Genomic DNA, 19686 nt, shown 5'->3' with positions numbered 1-19686 from the left:
TAAATCTAAGGACTTTTGCAGACCTCTTACCAAAGACACTTAGATGGCAAATTAAGAAGAAAAGATGCTCTACATCGTATTTCACTAGGGAAATGCCAGTAAGAACAATGAGGCACTAGTGCAAAAATATTAGAATGGCCAAATTCAGGAACACTGACAACAGCCAAAGCAAGTGAGAATGTGGAGCAACAGGAACTCTCATTCACTGCTGGGTAGAAATGCAAAACAGTACAGCCACTTTGGAAGACAGCTTGGAGGTTTCTAACGAAACTGAAGATATTCTTATCATATGATCCAGCAATTGATAAGCCCGTAAGAGACACAGTTCATTTGTTACAGTGTTTTTTTGAATTCTAATATATCCTATTGACTCTCATGGAATTTTAATTTCTTTACATGTAGTACCCATTTATTCTTTTTTTAAAAGTATTTTCTAATGTTCATTTATTTTTGAGAGAGAGAGGAAGAGAGCCCATACACACGAGTGGGGGAGGGGCAGAGAAAGAGGGAGACAGAGGATCTGAAGCAGGCTCTGCACTGACAGCAGACAGCCCGACATAGGGCTCAAACTCACGAACCGTGAGATCATGATCTGAGCTGACATCAGATGCTTAACTGACTGAGCCACCCGGGTGCCCCAGTACCCATTTATTTTTGTATGCTATCTACATGATCTACTATAAACCTTAAGCATAATCATTTTAATTATTTTAAATTCCCTCTTTGAGCATTTATTTCGTATCTGAGGCTGGTCCTGGTGCTGGCTTTGCACTTTCAGACAGTGTGTGTGTGTGTGTGTGTGTGTGTGTGTGTGTGTGTGTGTGTTGTGTGGTCTTTTAGTGTGCATCATAACTTTTCCTTGAAACCTGGACATGTATCTGGTATAGGAACTGGTAAATAGAGAATGCCAGTGTGGGGATTTATGTTAATCTTGCTAAAAGTTGAGTGTTGTTCTTCTTCATGTTGTTGTAGTTACAGTATCAGAGACTTCAAGTTTCTCCAGCGTCCTCGTTTTTGTCTCCTCTTGACTTCGGCCTTTGCTAAGAATTGCTTCTCACGTTAAGTCTGCCTCTTGCAACTCTTTCAGCTGTAATCCACTATGATTATACTGGAGTCCTGTCGGTGTACTGGCAAATGTTTGGGAGAAGAAGATTATCCTATTATCTTCCAATTAAACCACAGACTTTAGTGGGCATATGTCTCTGGGCTTCACACATTTTTCTTATTGCACGGCTTTCTGTCTTTCTCCCTCTTGGTGACATATGAAGGATAAATGGGGTTGGAGTGGGAGAAGTACACTTCTACATCTGTGGGGAAAGTCTCTGGAAAAATTTCTCCCTCATGAAGAGTAGCCTTTTACTATGGAGAAGAACCTGCACATGTATCACAAGGATTATTCTTTTACTCCCCTGAAGAGTCATGAGCACATGGTTCTCAGTTTCTTCACCATGAGTTGCAGGAGGCAAAGCCCAAGAAACTGAGAGCTTCTCCCCACACCAATGCTGCGGTTCTCATTTGGTTCTCCTGTTCATAGTAGAGCACACTCAGCCTCTGTTATTCTTCAACATTACCATTTAAGTGTCTCTACCAGTTTATGGCTCCAGCAGCTTCTGCTCTAGATAAGCAGATCCCAGCCATGACTTTCTATATCCACCTGTCTCCAACTCTCAGAGTGGTAGTTTGCCTTGTGCCCAAGGTAGGAGTAATGACATGTCCAAACTCTTTATGTATTGGAACCGAAAATGGAAGTAATTAGGTAATTTTTATAACCTTGAAAGAGAGCAAAAGAAAATGTATTTGAAGGTCTTCTCTTTGGAGCCAGTGTGTCAGTTGTGGTATTAAGCTTTATATACTACAAGCACTGTTGTTTACAAAGTTAACTTGGTACTCAACTGATGAAAACTGATACGTGCACTAATTTTCACTAGATGAAAATAAAGTAAGTGCCCACAGATAAAATGACTTTCTTCATGACCATAAGGCTTGTGAATGACAGTAGTCCTTAACTCTTCACATAAAAATTAAATGGATTTATTTTGTCCTTACTATATATGTTATTTCCCCCTTTAAGAAGTCCTAGGTAGGAGAAAAAAAATAATATAAAAGTAAAGGGAAATTGAACCACTAAGTTTCTTGTTTCATTATAAAATGTTATTCTTCATATTATGAACGTGAGAGAACAACACTCACTACCTCCTTAAAAAAACACAAGATGCAAACTACCACCACCACCAACAACAACAAAACATTTGGAGGTTTGTGTGTATCCTTTTAACCTCAAAAAAAAAGAAGAAAAAAAAAGAAAAAAGAAAAAAGTAAACTTTAGGTAACAGTTTCTTTGCACATTCTAGCAGGTAATTCAAACATGAAAATATATTGAAAAACAATATGACTCCCTACTTGACCTTTAAAATCATGGGTTGATAGAACAGTGACTGAAATCACAACCAGTTGGGCATCTATTTCTTACAGACATCACCACCCACCCACCCCCTTCAGTTGTGTATAAATCATCTGCTAAAATGGGCCTGTATCATTCTATTGTCGAATCACTGATTGTATGTTCAACTTTCCATGGATAGAAAACAGCCACTTGTTCCTTATCTTCCCTGAAAAAGTTAACCTGGGCTTGATAACGATCCCTGATAGTAAAGGATATAAAGGAAGGAGAGTCACAGAAATCCCACTGAATGTCTGTTGTGATAATGAAAATAAGCCCAGTGTTTCAGCACTCTTTAGTTTTTCTCTCTCCCGTGTGGGTGACAAATTAAGAATGAAAATTTTCAAGTCATACAAAATAAGAGGAAAGACCAAAAATTCAAGTTAAAGCACTATTATATCCAGTTGGGGCATACTAGGTTATATCAACAATTTCATTTCCTTTGTAAGGTTCTGACAGGAAAGTCATATACCTTTACTAAATAAGAAGGAAAAGATGGAATATATTTTATCCTATGGAACCATTTTGAAGTAAAGGTACGATGGGGCAATTTATGATATTGGGCCCTGTTTCTGATTTCACCTTTATTTCCTTGAATTCCAGAAGTAACTGATCTTTAGATCATTATGTATGAAAAGAGAAGAACAATCTTAGTATGGAAATTTAGTGTGTTGAAACTCTGTATTCTTTTCTCATTTAAGAAACTATAAGTGGTGAAAATAAAGGTGCACTGGAATCATGAATTAACTCTTTTATGTTAAGAAAGCCTAAAAAATCAGGGGTAGCTGGGTGGTTCAGTTGGTTGAGCATCCAACTCCTGATTTAGGCTCTGGTCACTATCGTGTGGTTTGTAGGATTGAACCCCACGTCGGGCTGTGTGTTGACAGCACAGACCCTGCTTGGAATTTTCTCTTTCCCTCTCTCTCTGCTCCTCCCTTTTACACTCTCTCTCAAAATGAATAAATACACTTTAAAAAAAAAGGTCTATAAAATCAGCTTTCCTACACCATAAGGTATCAGATGTGTTCAGTATGTTCTGGTTCAAAACACAACCATCCTATATCACCTTACCTCTATACATCAGTTTTGTTTTCTTCACCAACTAGAGGGTGTACAACATAATACATGAACAGTGACTGATATTCACTTGAAACAGGGACTTCCTTTCATTTCAAAGTTCGTTCCAAGTATTCTAAGATGTCCCAGGGTGTGTTTTATAATCCCAAAACTTCATTTACTAGCTCCTGTAGCTTGTCTACTAGCTATCACTGCTGTGTCTTCCCTGTCTCTCCAAGTCCTTCACTGTCACAGACGTTAAAGGTTAAAGTCACTGCTTTCCATCATCACCCCACTACCACCATCAGTGAGTGAACTGGAATCTTGTCCACAAACAATGACTTTTGGATGACTTTTAAAGAATACAGAAACAAGTCCTTACCCTACCAAGTGTCTTTGAGAATTTGGCTGGGGGGGAAGGTGTTCCTAATTTATTAAAAAAAAAAAAATTAATGTTTTATTATTTATTTCTGAGGGAGGGAGGGGCAGAAAGAGAGGGAGACACACAGCTGTCAGCACACAGCCTGACATGGGCCTCAAGCTCATAAGCTGTGAGATCATGACCTGAGCTGAAGTTGGACACTTAACCGACTAAGCCACCCAGGTGCCCCAAGCTGTTCCCAATTTAATTAATGGTCCTTTCTCTAGGATCTATTAACTTGTTTATGGAGCTAGGCTAGGCATATTTCTGAGGGGCAGATAAGACTGTATGTGATGACTCCTGTGCCTTTTGTAAGGTGTGAGACCTTTTTACTGGATCAAATTATACATGCTCAAGTTTTCTTTTAGCATAAATTCTCTTCCAGGAACTTTTCAGGAAATCCCAGACACGTGTTAAGAAGCAAGTCCTGCAATTCACCAGACAGGTACAAACTGGAATGTGCCACAGTAATGACCCAATTAAGCTTAATCATTAATTACCAAGATACATAAATGTCCTATACCCTTCAGCAAATAGAAGGCTCAAAACCAATACAAGATAGCTATAAGTGGAATTGTGGTGATATAATAAATTTTACAGAGTATTGAATTGTAATATTTTAGTCAGAAGTTTATTTAAATATATGAAAATAATTCTTATTTAATTTATAGCAAATTACTCTAATTTAATGGAAACAACCACACCATTTCTGGAATTACAAGAAAGCTGTCATGTGACAGTGTGAACCTCTGTGAAAGAAAATAAGCAATTTTAAGAATGATTCTTAAAGAAAATTTTACATTGAAAATAATCCATAGTCTAAAGAGACAGATTATTCCTGATAATAATAATACTTTAATGGAAAATACTGCTTTTATGTAGAGTAGGGAACTTATTGTTTTCAGTATAAATTAAAAGATTGTTCTGACTTCTATTGATTTAGAAATAGAGTAAATAAATCTATACATTTCTACAGTGTTTTCCTTTTTTTTTTTTTTTTTTTTTTTTACAGAGAGAGAGGCAGAGAGCACAAGCCGGAGAGGGGCAGAGAGAGAGGGAGACACAGAATCAGAAGGAGGATCCAGGCTCTGAGCTTGTAAAAGCTCTTGGTTCATCTTTTACATTGTCAGCACAGAGCCTGACATGGGGCTCAAACTCAGGACTATAAGATCATGACCTGAGCCATAGTCTGACACCCAACCAACTTAGCCACCCAGGTTCCCCTTTTTTTCATTTCTTTGTTTTTATTCCTGCTGTAGGGATGAAAACAAATTTTCCCTTAAAGAAATTTCTTCTAAAGAAATTCCTCTAAATCCCCTGAAGAAACATATTCAGAAACGATGGGAGCTCTGGGTTTCAGTTACACTAGGAATGCTACCTCCAGAGTGCATGCATTAAAAATGCTTGTGGCCATTTGTGTTAATATCATATATGGTACCAGATTTTATTTCAGGATGATATAGGAAATATTTTATCTGTAATAAACATGATGGACACTATTGCAGTCAGATTTTTTTCTAACAAAATCTTCCAGATAAAGATTTGCAGTTCTGTGCCATAAGCAAAATTCTCAGAGGCTTCATGATCTGGAAAGCCACAGTATTTATCAAAGTCCCGAGAAACCAATGGAAAGGTATTTAAATGTACTTTTGGAATCTTATCCTCCCTTCATAATATTTTTTGGACACCAAATACACTTTTAAAAATTTGGGGGACAATAATTACTTAAGACCAAAAGTTTCGAATTTGTAAGAGTACTAAATGTAAATATCTGAAATGTGGAAACAGCAAAGGAAGATCAGGCATATATCTTCTAGTATTTTCATCCCTAGATCTAGAACTTTAAACTTCATTATGGAGGTTGGGTTAGTGAAAAGAGCGATGAAATAAACTGAAAAATAAGTCTAGAATAAGACTGCCCAGTCGTAGGTATACTGCACAAGGTATAATTGCACAAGGTATACTGCACAAGGTATAATTGTGCAGTTAAGGCCATGTTCTATATCTGTGCCATCCAATAGTCACAGCTACCTGTGGATATTGAGCATTTCAATTGTGGTTATTATGATTGAGGAACTAAAATGTAATTACATTTTAATTTTTAATAAACTTTTTTTATTTCAGAATATTTTAGTTTTTTCCAGAAAAAAAGTGAAAATAAAGTCCAGAGTTTCCATATACCTCACGCTTAGTTTTCCTTAGTAAGACATGTTATAGTTAATGAACTAATGTCAATGCATTAAGTCAACAATATGACCACATTTCCATAGTGTTTACCTAATGTCCTCTTCCAGGTACAAGATTCTATACAAGGTCCCACGATGTATCATTATGTCCCCTTCTATTTCAGTTTGGCTGTGGGCAACTTTTCAGTCTTCTCTTGTTTTTGAGTTTGCAGAGTACTTGTCAGGTATTTTGAAGAATGGGCTTCAATTATGATTTGTCTGATGTTTCACTCATGATTTAACTGGGGCTATGATTTTGCGATGAAGGACCATTGCAGCATAGTAACATTCTCATCACATCATATCAAGGGTACGTACATCAGCATAATTTATCACTGTTCATATTAAACTTGACCATCTGGCTGACATTTGCAAATTTCTCCACTGTGCAGTTACCCGTTTCCCCCTGTGTGCATACCATGTTTTTGGAAGGATGTCACTACATGTGGTCTTCACTCAAGGTCTAAGAATTTGCACTCCATCTCTTTGATAGGGAAGTATCTATCCAAATTATTTGGAATTTTTCTTCATAGTAGATCTGTCTATTACTCCTCATTCATTTATTCAATTATTTATTTATATCAGTATGGATCTATAGACATTCATTTATACTGTAGGTTATAATTTGATAATACTTTGTTTACTTTGTTGCTAATTTCTTTCTGACTTTGGACATTGGAAGCTTTTTCACTTAACTTCTGTGTCCCTTTGACATAGTCCCATCTGTTGTGGTGTTTGTTTGTTTGTTTGTTTGTTTCGTCTTAAGCACTTCTTCACTCGTAGCACAAGAAAATGTTCATGGTTCATCTTTTACATTTCCTGCCCCAGTCCTAGATTCAGATCTTTCTCAATGGAGCCTTGGTTCTTTCTATTGGACAACAGCATTAACATTTAAATTAGCTAAACATTTAAATTAGCTAAACATTTAAAACAGTTTAGCCAGGGGGAATGAGGAAGTGTTGACATTATCTCATAGTCCCTGTAAAAGTAAAATTGATTGATTTCTTTTGCATTTCCTGATTGAACTTTATTTGGTATGTCAGCTTTTATAAAGAATGGAAAAATACAAAACTTTGGTGCACTGTAAGAGGATATTTTCTCCTCTTTGGTCAGAGATAGACCATGGATCAGCATTAAATGCATTGTTATTTGGTTCTCAAATTCAGCCTGAAATGACATTCTTTCAGGTTCTGTTGTATATGAGAATGAATTACTAATGTTGTGACTAAACTTATTAAACTTTTATATTCCCACATGATTTCAGTAATACATATATATATATATATATTATTGTGTGTATATATATATATATATATATATAACTATAGTTTATATCTATATATAGTTTTTTCATAAACAACGTGCCTTTTGAAATGTGATTTATGAGAATCATAATTCAGAAGAAAGTATAAAATGAAAAATACATATTTCAGCAACATACCATACCTGCTCTGAAATCAAGTAGGGTCAATCCATCAATCCACGAACATAGCACAAATCTCAGCCATCAGTGACATTCTCAAAATAAAAGATGAATGCAGGAGGGCATAACTATGGTTTCTACCTAACTTCCCAGGAGCACTAACCGCTCTTCAAAGTCTAATTACCCTCTTTTCTTTCTCCCCTCTTTTCTATAATATCTCTGTAACATTCTATCATGGTTCACCTGTGTCTTAAGTGGTAAGCCACTGTTCTGTGGTTGGCCTGAAGGCAGAAGCTAGAGTGATAGGGGAGGCTGAAAGGTATCTATGCCAGCTCAATGTTTAACCTACCTACTTCGAAAGCATGAGTCTTTTAAACTGAACAGAACGTTTTACTTATAACTACAAATAAGGTTTAAAAACATTATACTTAAGAGAAGCAACACACTGATTTTCAATCGTGCACATTTGTAAACAGATCAGTTTAAGTCTTTTCCACCAAGAGGAGTTTGATAGGTGGTGAGGTGAGAACTGCTAAGACAGACTTTTAATTCCCATTTTTGCCTGGAGCCATTCTAAAGATCATGAAGAACGTGATTCAGACAGTTATTTACTTACTCGTCAGTAAAAATCCTAGATTTTCTGAATTGCCAAAACAATCTCTGTCATACTAGAGCTTAATGTTAGCTCATAACATTGGTCCAATTAAATGAAGTGCTCCACAGCCACCTGTATTTCTGTCAGTGTATGTGTCTCCAGGGTGTAGTGGGGAGCATATAATAATTCAGGAATGATTGCCTCAAAGGTTTTATTGGACTCACTCAGTTAACTTAGATAAAATACAGAGAAAAAGAAAACCTTCTTGCTTGCTAACTCTTAGCTCTTGTGTTTGTTTTCTTACTAGACATGTGTTATGTAGCTCATGGAGAGAAATATGGATAATATCAGATAATAATTTGTCTAGTTATCAAAGTTTCATAATTTTTTTCCAGGGGCAAATAAATCTGGCCCTCCAAATAAGTGTTCTTTTAAATACTTAACTGTAGCTGGTTGTTGTATGTAAGAAACAAGTAACCTGTGTATTCATTTGGGGGTAGGGGAGCTCTTTTAAACTCATATTTGGTACCAAGAACAAAGTAGAAGGGGATAGATGTTTTATGTGTTTAAATTATATGTGACTTAAGTGGTTTAGAAACTGAAAATATTTAAGTGAAGAAAACAGACATATTGTTAACGTTCTCAAGCAATCTTTGCTCTTGGGAAAATGAAACATAAATATGACCTCTTTGAAGCCATGTTGGGATACAAAGAGTAGATTGTATGACACATTGTTGAAAGGGGAAGAGTTACTGTTACCCCAATATTGCTCTTTATTATATCCCCTATGTGTTGTTCCTGCTGCCTAAACTGTCCTTCCTTAATTCTATGATTAGAAACCCATGCCTATCCTTATCATTTCTCGGCTCATTTCCAGCAAAAGGACTTTTCATTCAGCCCCCAGCTTATCCCAACCTGGCTCTACTCTACACTGTTAACAAAACCCTTTTCCTCAAACCAATAAATTCATGAACAAGCATATCTAACCCAATACTGGGATTCGTCATTTTGGCAGGTAGCACATGGAAAATAACAAACATATCAAAATTTTAAAGTAGCTCATGTTTCCTTTAGGATATATTAGAATATCATTCAAAAATTAAGATAGGGTGCCTGGGTGGCTGAGTCAGTTAAGCATCCGACTCTTGATGTCAGCTGAGGTCATAATCTCAAAGTTAGTGAGTTTGAGCCCCGTATCTAGCTGCGTGGTACGGAGTCTTCTTGGTATTCTGTCTCTCCTTCTCTCTGCCCCTCCACAGCTTATGCATGCACTCTGTATCTCTCAAAATAAATAAATAAACTTAAAAACAAAGAGAGACTAAACAATTAAGTTAAAATGTCTCAGCTTATTACATGAGTCCTGAGGAGTCTGACTCCAGCCTCATTCTCCAACCTGGTCTCTCTGCTACATGACCTCACACTTCCTTTATTGCCATAGTTCTCCACAGAAATATAATGAATAGGATGTGTATACTTCAATAGGAAGTGTGTTTGTTCACCTTACTTGTAGTTATTACATATATATTATATACATATTATATATGTGTATACACACATATGTATATATGTGTGTATATATGTATACATATAATATATACATAGTGAAAGAGAAAGAAAAAGAGATTTAAAGAGATTTATTATAAGGGACTGGCTCACATGATTATGTGATTATGACTGGGAACCCCAGGATAATAGATGTGTAACACTAGTCTGAATCTGAATGTCTGAGAAGAATAGAGTTGATGATATAAGTTCCAGTCCGAAAGCTAGCAGGCTCAAGACACAAGGAAAAGGAATGTTTAAGTAGAAGTTTGAAAGCTGGTGCAATGTCCCAGCCTAAGCAATAAGGCAGAAATTTCCCCTTACTTAGCCTTTTTGTTCTATTCAGGTCATCAATTGATTGTATGAGGCTCACTCACATCAGGGAGGACAATTGACTTTACTGGATCTACTGATTCAGATGTTAACCAGAAACACCCTCACACAAAGTTAACCATCACACCTGCTCTCCCTCTATTGATGAGTGCATGAACATGCTCTCACTTCCTGCATTTGTCACATTTTTCATTGTCTGCTAGGACTTTGCACAAGTTTCTCCCTTTCAGTCAAATGACTTTCCTTTTCCTACATGACTGGTATTACCCTATGTGTCCTTAAAATCTATTTTACAGCCAGATTATAGTGAAGACTCCATGAACCAACCTAGGCAAAATTAATTTCCTGATGCTCTGTTTCAGGAAAGAACCTTGTTTGCTCCTCTTTTAGCTACATGAAATAACGGCTATCTGGGCAAGCCTAGTTCTCTGTCTTCCTCAGTTTTCTATGAGCTAATTACTCCAAGGCAGTAGCTGTCAAACAAAGATGTTATCCACCCCACCATCAGGGGATATTTGTTAACATGTGCAGATATTTTTGGTTGGCATAACTGGAGGAGGGAATGCTAATGCAATGTAATGTGTAGGGGTCAGAGGCTAACCAAGCAATTGTGCACAAGGTACCCTTCTGCAACAAAGAGTGACCTACCTAAGGTCTCCTTGGCACTGTTTGACACTTTCGGCAGAATAAATCTTTGTTGAAGGGAGTCAGCTGTACTGTACAGTGCAGGAGGATTAGCAGGATCTCTGGCTTCTATTCACCTGATGCAGGAACAGCTCCTCCTCCAGTCATGAAAACAAAACCTTCTCCAGACATTGAAAATGTCCCATGTTGCAAAATTTCTCTATGGATATTGAGAAATTTTTTAAAAATATACGAAAAAAAACCAAACTTGTGGAAACAGAGATTAGAATGGTGATTATCAGGGCCTGGAAGGGATGAGGGATGGGCAGTTTAGGTGTGGGTGGGTGTGTATGTGGGGAGGTGATGACGAGATATTGGTAGAAGGATATAAATTTCCAGTTGTTAAGTTCTGGGGATCTAATACACAGCATTGTGATGTAGATAACAATACCATATGATATACTTGAAAGTTGCTAAGAGAGTAGATCTTAAATGCTTTCAGACAAGAAAAGAAATGGAAATTATGTGAAGTGATGGAGGTGTTAACTCACACTATGGTAGTAATCATATTTTAATATATAAGTGTATCCAGCATGTTGTACACCTTAAAGTTACATAATGCCATATGTCAATTATATCTCAGTAAAGGTGGTGAAGAAAAAAAACCCCACATATTATGCATAATAGCACCTGATTAGCCAAGATAGTGAAGGCTTAAGAAAATGAATTCTGGAATCATAGAGTCCTGGTCTTGAATCCTCTCTGAATTTAGGGCAAGGAACAATGAGACATATTTAATTTCCTCAAACTCTGTTTTCATCTGTGACCTAATGGTCTAAGAGTACTAAATGACCCCCACAGTAATTGGGATAATTAAATGAGTGGATATGTAGTGTCTGGTAAATGGTATGTGCTCAGTACATGCAGCTACCGTGACTGGCTAAGAGAATGCCACCATAAAGGCAGGTGTATTTACCTGAAAAATACCCTTAGTTGCATCGTTTCAGAATATCTATAAAACGTAAAATTTGCACCAAATATCTTAGCACAGAAGTACTGTGCTGGATTACATTTAAATGTTTCATGTGCAAGCTTTGTCCCCTTGAATACAGGGATTACATTTTTGCTATCTCCCATAGTGTAGGCTATAATAAATATTTGGTGAATTGAAACAAGAAAAAAATATCAACATTTATAAAATTGAGTGTGGCTGTTATACCTCTAAATAAGTCTTATTTGTCTGTCTCACCCTATTACTGTTATGAGTAATTTTCTTTTTATCAGTATTAAGTGCATACAGAGGCAGCATATAAAATATCAATTTATAGGGTCATGGCACACTGCTACAATACCATGATGTAATGCAATGAAAAGATGAAATTTGGGACATAGATGTCTGTAGGAGGTCCAAAAGTTATGGAAAGATGATTCAAATTGTACAGACCACAATCACAGGATTAAGGGAAAGCAATTGTCACTTGTACTATGTGCTTATAACAAGAGTCAGAATGTGCCAGATGCACAGCTTGTCTGCAGCTGTTGTCATTTGAATCTTTTGTACAACATCCATTTCTCTCCCAACTGTGTGGGATTTATAAGAGCAGAGAGTTGATCAGAATCACTTTTTTTTTTTTTTGGTACTGAATTCTTGTGTAATAGCTCTTAGATTTAAACCATGCAGAAGAAAACATAACCCAGAAATAATTCCACACATACTGCTTAAGCTATCACAGATGCCTATGTTGGATTTCATTGGATACAACTTTAAAGTGCTGATTAGGTCAGGCTGTGAGCTTTGCCAACTACAACTGGAAACTCATAAATTGGTAAAATGCCACCTTTGCGATAAGTGTATATTTTAAATGCAGTCTTTGTACGAATATTAGCAGATCAATCTCTAATATCAAATACATATTTTCCACTATACTTTAGATTTGCAACATGCTTCTACTGCACAATATTAGGGAGATGATATGATTGAAAAGCATATGAATGCACCACATACATAACATATTTTAAGACCAAAGGCTGTAAAAATGACCATGGTATATTTGTTACTCTCATATTTGTAGACACGTATCATCTTTGTTATATTAAAGACTAAAAAATTACTTTAAATTTCCACACTAAAATCATGTCTCACACAAATCAGCAACTCATCTATTTCACTTTATTTTTTTTTTCCATGCCCAGGCAAACACCTCAAAAGAATACTATAAACATTAACTTGTGGTTTGATCAACCTTGATGAACACTTTGTCTAACTAAACCCAATTCTAAATATTTTGTTCAGATTAAATTTAGTACATCTTTTTTTCATATTCTGTGAGGTTTTTATTTCAATCAGGAAGTAATCAAATCTATATACAGTCTAAAAACAGTAAAAGAACCCTCAGTCCATCTGAGGTAGGGACAGAGGTGGGGCAAGGAGAGCATCCAACTTGGCACCTGGAGAGAGGGATTGGGCATTGTTTTGTCAGCATTGAGGGCAGGACCAAGCAGAAGGAAGTTTGCTGAGTGTAGAGCAGGGAGGGCACTACTGGGCAGGCTGAGCCTGTCCACCTATCCCCACAAAGCTGGCAGAGATGCTGAGACTACCCATGTGGCCAGCCTGCCTCAGAAGAAGCCAACACTCAGTCTGGATTTCCTGTCAGCAAGCAAGCCAAATCTTCACAGTGCAGCCCACAGTCCCTGAGAAGAGTCAGCCCTAGGACAAAACCATCACAGTCATGTTGCACCCTGGAGACACAGCAGGAATTATGTACAGATCATGCTGCTTTTACTTCAGACCCTGAGGGACTGGTTATAGCAGGGGCTTAAGACTTGGGTCTGGTAGGGCTTCAAGGGCGTACACAGTGCCTGTGGACTGTCAGGGTCCACACCTGCTCCTTAGGTCCATGCCCCTTCCCCACATGAATGAGTTCTATGTGCCATGGACAATGTAGTGTTTTATCACATGTATAGATGTTGTTGCCAAATGTCTGTAGGATATGGATACAGTTGAGGGTCTAGATGTTCCAGATTTTCATTGGTAGGAGCCACTATACAGGTGCCTCTGGGTGACTATCAGGGCCCACACCCAATGGCTGAGGGCCATGAGCTTCTTCAACTTCAGCTGGGTGCCCAAGATGTTGCAGACCTTGATGGCCTTCAGGGAGCCTCTGAAGAGCATGCCATGTTAAGAAAACCAGCATTCACACTGCTGTCATGCCATCTTCTACAAGATGTTTCACAAGATTGTGGCACAGTCTTCTGTGTTGCTATAGAGCTTGCACCCCAGGATGTGGAATGCCAGCACAATGCCATTACGGTCCTCCAGTGTCTTCTGGCACTTATAGGTGATACATGTGTCCCACACATTGATGTTCCTGTTGGAGAAGGCACTGAAGAGCAGGTAACTTGTGGAATGGAAGCAAAGACACCAGACAGGGCCCAGGAAGAGTCCTTTGAATGGAAGATCTGCTGAAGATCATGGGATCCTTAGGATTCCCATGTTCAGGCGTGCACTGATGCAAGACAGCTGGTCATTCAACGTGGTCACACCCCTATGAAACTCCATGACACCCTTGCTGAACTTGCTCTGGATTTCATTTAGGACATCACACTTGATCTTGATGCTCTTCACCAGCTTCTCCTGCAGCTTGCCAAGCACAGAGCACAGGAAAGCATCTCCTGGATCTTCCACACTAGTACCATGTGCATTTCTGGAAGTGGTATTTTGTCAGCTGCAAGAATTCTTTCAAGCCCTGGAAGCAGCAAGTTTCCAGGTATATACCATGTGTGTCCTGGGCCTTGGTGAACCATGTACCTGTTCTTGGGGTGGGGCACTTATGCTCACACACCTTGAGGTGGGCCTCCAGGTTCATCTTAAGGAAAGGCAGGCAGCTGGGGTTTTTGAGGCACTGCACAGGTCTGTAGGCAAGGTTGCCCTTGTGGTCCTTCCAGGCACTGAGCTTAATGGATGAAGAGCTCCTTGATCTGCTCTGCCATAACAATGTTCACCACCACCATCAGCTTGGTATTGATCAGGGGACACTTCTGTGCCTGCATGGCTCATCTTTTCTTTCTTTTCTTTCTTTTTTTTTTTTTTGTAATTTTGTTTTATTTTTATAATTCCTTAAAACTGTAAGTATTAACTTCTAATTCATCTTAGGTTTAAACAACTGCATGGCTCACCTTTGACAGAACATGTGCCCACATGTGATGTCACAGGGTCCTAGAACACATTGCAGTACAGCTGGTGCAGGGCTTTTTTGGGGGCTGCTCTGCAAACAGCAGTGGCCCCTGCACATCCTTTGCCTCAGACAGTGAGAAAGTGGAGAGTGGGGTCATGCTGGACTCACAGTGCAGGGAGGTGACCAAACGGCAGTGTCCGAGTGGCAGAGGTACTGATAGGGGGCATGATGTCCTCCTCATCCATGGAGAATAGGCAAGCATGCTTTTGCACACATGGGTCCCATCAGCTTTCCTGATGGTGCTGACAACCAAAAAGGCAGCTTGAAGGTTATTTCCGTTCCGGTCCTGGTGGCAATGTCTGGGGTGGAAAGGTTGGCAAGTCCCTCAGAGAAGCAGTTGCAGCGGGTGCCCTTGCCTGGGCTCATGCTCTAGAGAGGCATCTAGAGTGCTCAGGTGATATTCCTCACCCACAGCTGCCCCAGGGATTTGACAACACATTCTGCCTTCTTGTGCCCCCTGGCCACTGGCCAGAAAAGGGCTTAAGTTTACCTCTAAGGATAGTTTAAGTCTTCACACTTGTGCTTTCCTCCATATTCTTATATACTGTTAAATTCCTGTTTCCTTTGATAATTACCTGTTACAGGCATATTCAAAAAAAAAAAAAAAACAAAAAACAAAAAAAAACAAAAACAAAAAACAAAAAGCCTGTGTATTGCTATTTGATTCCTGTTGCTAGAATTTTTCAGTTTACAAGAATTAACTAATTATTTCTTGTCTCTGGTGCAAAACACTTAGACCTAAAGTCACATTGTGCCCTTGGATTTTTAGAGTAACTCCAATAATACAGTAAGATATCTATAATTAATTATATCCAGGTAGCCCTTCCCTTCTTGCTGAGATTCCATATGAAGTGAAGGTGAGTGTGTTGGTAGTGGGTACAGAGAAGGAAGTCTTGGGAATAGTCATGGTTTCACAAATAATCTTTGTTCTCTGCTGCATAAGAGCTAGCTTTTAATTTGAAATATGATAGGCAACATAAACTGTACATTTCCTTTTTAAATTTTTTTTAACGTTTATTTATTTTTGAGAGAAATAGAGCATGAGTGGGGGAGGGGCAGAGAGAGAGGGAGTCACAGAATCTGAAGCAGGCTCCAGGCTCAGAGCTGTCAGCACAGAGCCTGATGCAGGGCTCAAACTCACGAACTGGGAGATCATGACCTGAGATGAAGTTGGATGCTCAACCGACTGAGGCACCCAGGTGCCCTTAAAGTGTACATTTTCAATTCCAATCACTTTCCTAAGTTACTCAAATGATTTGACTTTTGAAGATCACTGTCCCACTATATACTCGTCCAACAAAAAAAGCCAATAATTTTCTTAATTCCACGCACTATTCTATAACAAAGAAATTATATGAAACACTCAACATAGATTTTACTCTACAAAATGTAAAAACACAGTATCTATCATATATCCCATCGTATATGCTTTTTATTGCATTTGGCAGCTTAATGGATCTCTATGTAACTTTGAGGTTTTTGTCTTTACCATGCAAGATACCAGCAGAGATAGTGTTTGCTTGCTCTAAGTCCCACTCCAAGTTCTAGAGAATCTCATGGCTTCAGCAGTGGGCATACATCAATTCCATTCTGATTCACTGTGTTTGTGGGAACCAGGGACAGGTAATATAATCACAATTGGTATAAGTGTCTGTGGATGGCAGCATTTTTCACAGTAAAGAGGGACATTGGCAACCATCCCGAAAGTCAAGAATATCTAATGAAAAAGAGTATGTACTTTTCATTAAAGAACAATAGTATATGTTATTTTCTTTGGTGGCACATTGGAATGTATTTGATTGATAATGTAAGGGTGTTTTGTGATAAAAGATTACACAGTATAAAATTTGATAGGACTGTTGAGAAATGAGCACTGATTGTGTTGATGATTGCCAGCAGTAACTCATGTTAGAAAGTAGTACCTGAGTTCACAGAAAAGGAGGTTGGTGGTTCCAAGGAAAAACAGAAGTGGTCAATTATTTTCTGTGTACTCATCCAATCAGGTTGATTCTAAGAAGAGTAAATTTGTTGCTCATATTCATAATTGCTGACCTTTTGAGTGAAAATAACTTTTTAATAATGCCCTGTTACAGGGGCACCTGAGTGGCTCAGTTGGTTGAACATCCAACTTCTGCTTAGGTCATGATCTCACGGTTCATGGGTTTGAGCCCTGCATCAGGCTCTGTGCTGACAGCTTGGAGCCTGGAGCCTGTTTCAGATTCTGTGTCTCCCTCTCTGCCTGTCCCTGCTCACAGTCTGTCTCTTGCTCTCTTGCTCTCTCTCTCAAATAAATAAACATTTAAAAAAATAAAATAATAAAATAATGCCCTGTTACATATACATTCAAATAAGGTATTCAGCCCTGGAAGATGAGGAAATTTCAGTTACTCTCTTACCTTCCAGGCATGTCTTCGATTTATATATATCCAATTAATCAAGAAAGTACAAAACAAGGACATGTAATTTACTACAATTATTCTTTTTTAATGATTTGAATGTTTTTATTCATCAAGTTCTCTGACAATTTAAAAATAATTTCATAATAATAATTCATTGTATATATACATACGTGTGTGTGTGTGTGTATATATATATATATGGTCTTGTAGCTTAGTTTTTCTTTCATAATAATAATTCATTGTATATATATACACATGTGTGTATATATATACATATATATATATATGTATATATATATATGTATATATATAGTCTTGTAGCTTAGGTTTTCTTTTTTTAATTTTACTTTCTTTGAGTGAAAATTTAGATATATTATCCCAAAAGGGAAAACAGAAATAATGGTCCTTTAGGTCACAATTCAGTAAGTGAAAGTCAGGTTTTCTCGTCAAGTTTTATTTTAGAAACTCTCTTTAGGAATAACAAATTATTTGAAAATAGTGACAAATAAAGATGTATAAATAGCTAATGACTTGGTTGTTTTAACATATGTTTTTTTCCCCTAGCACCAGAAAGCTATTTACCAAGAGTCAAGCTTGGGAATCAAGATGCAGAAATGATTAACAGATACTGTCTTTCATTTTGAAACTTAAAGGCACAGGATAGATAAATGAATATCTAATTATGAGATTTCTGGTAGTTTACAAAGGGCATAGTGATCTCTTTTATATCATGAAGATAGTAATAATTCATTCAGTTATTTATTCAGCAAAGATTTCTGAGCATCCACTGTTTCTTTGGGAAATTTGCTAGATGCAAGCATAGATTGGCAACTAAGACAGGAAAAATATTTTCCCTCAAAAAACTTACAACTAATAAAATTTACCATGTTTCATACAATTGTTAAGAAGAAGAATTGATAATGTCTGTGAACTTTCCTCTTCAATTAAAGGAAAATTAGTTTCAAATATGTTTATGGTATTTAACCTATTTAAACATATGCATTCTTTTTTTTTTAATTTTTTTTTAATGTTTATTTATTTTTGAGACAGAGAGAGACAGAGCATGAATGGGGGAGGATCAGAGAGAGGGAGACACAGAATCTGAAACGGGCTCCAGGCTCTGAGCTGTCAGCACAGAGCCCGACACGGGGCTCGAACCCACGGACCGCGAGATCATGACCTGAGCCGAAGTCGGCCCCTTAACCGACTGAGCCACCCAGGCGCCCCTAAACATATGCATTCTTATGCACTCTACTGAAAATACAGTCAGGGTAGTGCAAAATAGTATTGCTAATTTATTAATAATTTACTAATATTTTAACTTTCAACTTATTACATTCAGAATTCCAGAATATTGAAAATGTGAAACTCAGGTGTTTGACTAAGGCTACACAATTACTAAATTCATATTTATGGCAACATTAAACATTATAACGATTTAAATTTTTTACAATCTCAGTGCAAACTCAAACTACAAATACAAACGTTTACATGTTCACCTTCAAACAGCTATGATATTCTGTGAATTAGAGGTAAAATAACCTAAAATAGTGAACAAAACTTTTACTATTTACCTAAATATCCATACATCACTTTAAAAAGCCATTAACTTTCTCAGTAAATATAATTAAAAATAATGTGGTCTCAATTTTCCGCTCCCACTAAAAATCTTTTATTTTTCAAGTAACTCCTAGATTTTTAAAATAAGCTTTGGCTAAATTCTAAAAGAATCAAACTTAATTACTTAGTAATTATTCTTATTTGGTATGTGTAAAATCTCAACAGTCCTTTAGATATAAAACAGTTGTTTAAATTAAATATATTCGGGGATTAATATTTAATTATATATCACAGAATTGCTCTCTTTCACAAGAAAATCATATTGCCTCTATACATATTTTAATGAGATAAAATCAGATTTTCTAAATATAAAATGTTTTGAAATAATAATTAAAACCTACAATTAAATATACTGACTTTATCCTTATAAACTATTTTGATATATATGTTTAAATAAATCCTTTTGTTAACAGAGTGTTATCACACACGGACCCATAATATGTTCATCCAAAACAGAACTTACAGATAATGCGATCCAACCTCTTCACCTAACAGATGAAAAACATGACATCCAGAAAGGTCATGAGAAATTTACAGATAGAAGCCAGATGTTTTGACCTCCCGTCAAATATATCTTCTGTTATACATATTGCAGCTTCACGAATCACCAGTTTTCATCAAAATAAAATGCCATAAAGGCCCAATACTAAAAATACTTAACCATTCTATTATATTTGATTGATGGTTTAGGTGGCACGTGAACATTTTTCAGTATCTCTAGGTCATTACTATAAATATTAATGTGTGTGTGTGTGTGTGTGTGTGTGTGTGTG

The 19686-nt window shown here is 37.2% G+C and overlaps 1 pseudogene; it reads right to left on the bottom strand.

The window, feature by feature from the left end:
• Window positions 1-13209: 13209 nt before the first annotated feature.
• LOC125934032 (E3 ubiquitin-protein ligase TRAF7-like) lies at window positions 13210-17301 on the bottom strand (annotated as a pseudogene).
• Between the last annotated feature and the right edge of the window lie 2385 nt (window positions 17302-19686).

Source organism: Panthera uncia (genome assembly GCF_023721935.1).
Source record: "Panthera uncia isolate 11264 chromosome A1 unlocalized genomic scaffold, Puncia_PCG_1.0 HiC_scaffold_16, whole genome shotgun sequence".
NCBI lineage: Eukaryota > Metazoa > Chordata > Mammalia > Carnivora > Felidae > Panthera > Panthera uncia.
The sequence above is the reverse complement of the archived record's forward strand: the minus strand, read 5'-3'. Positions and strand labels throughout refer to the sequence as shown.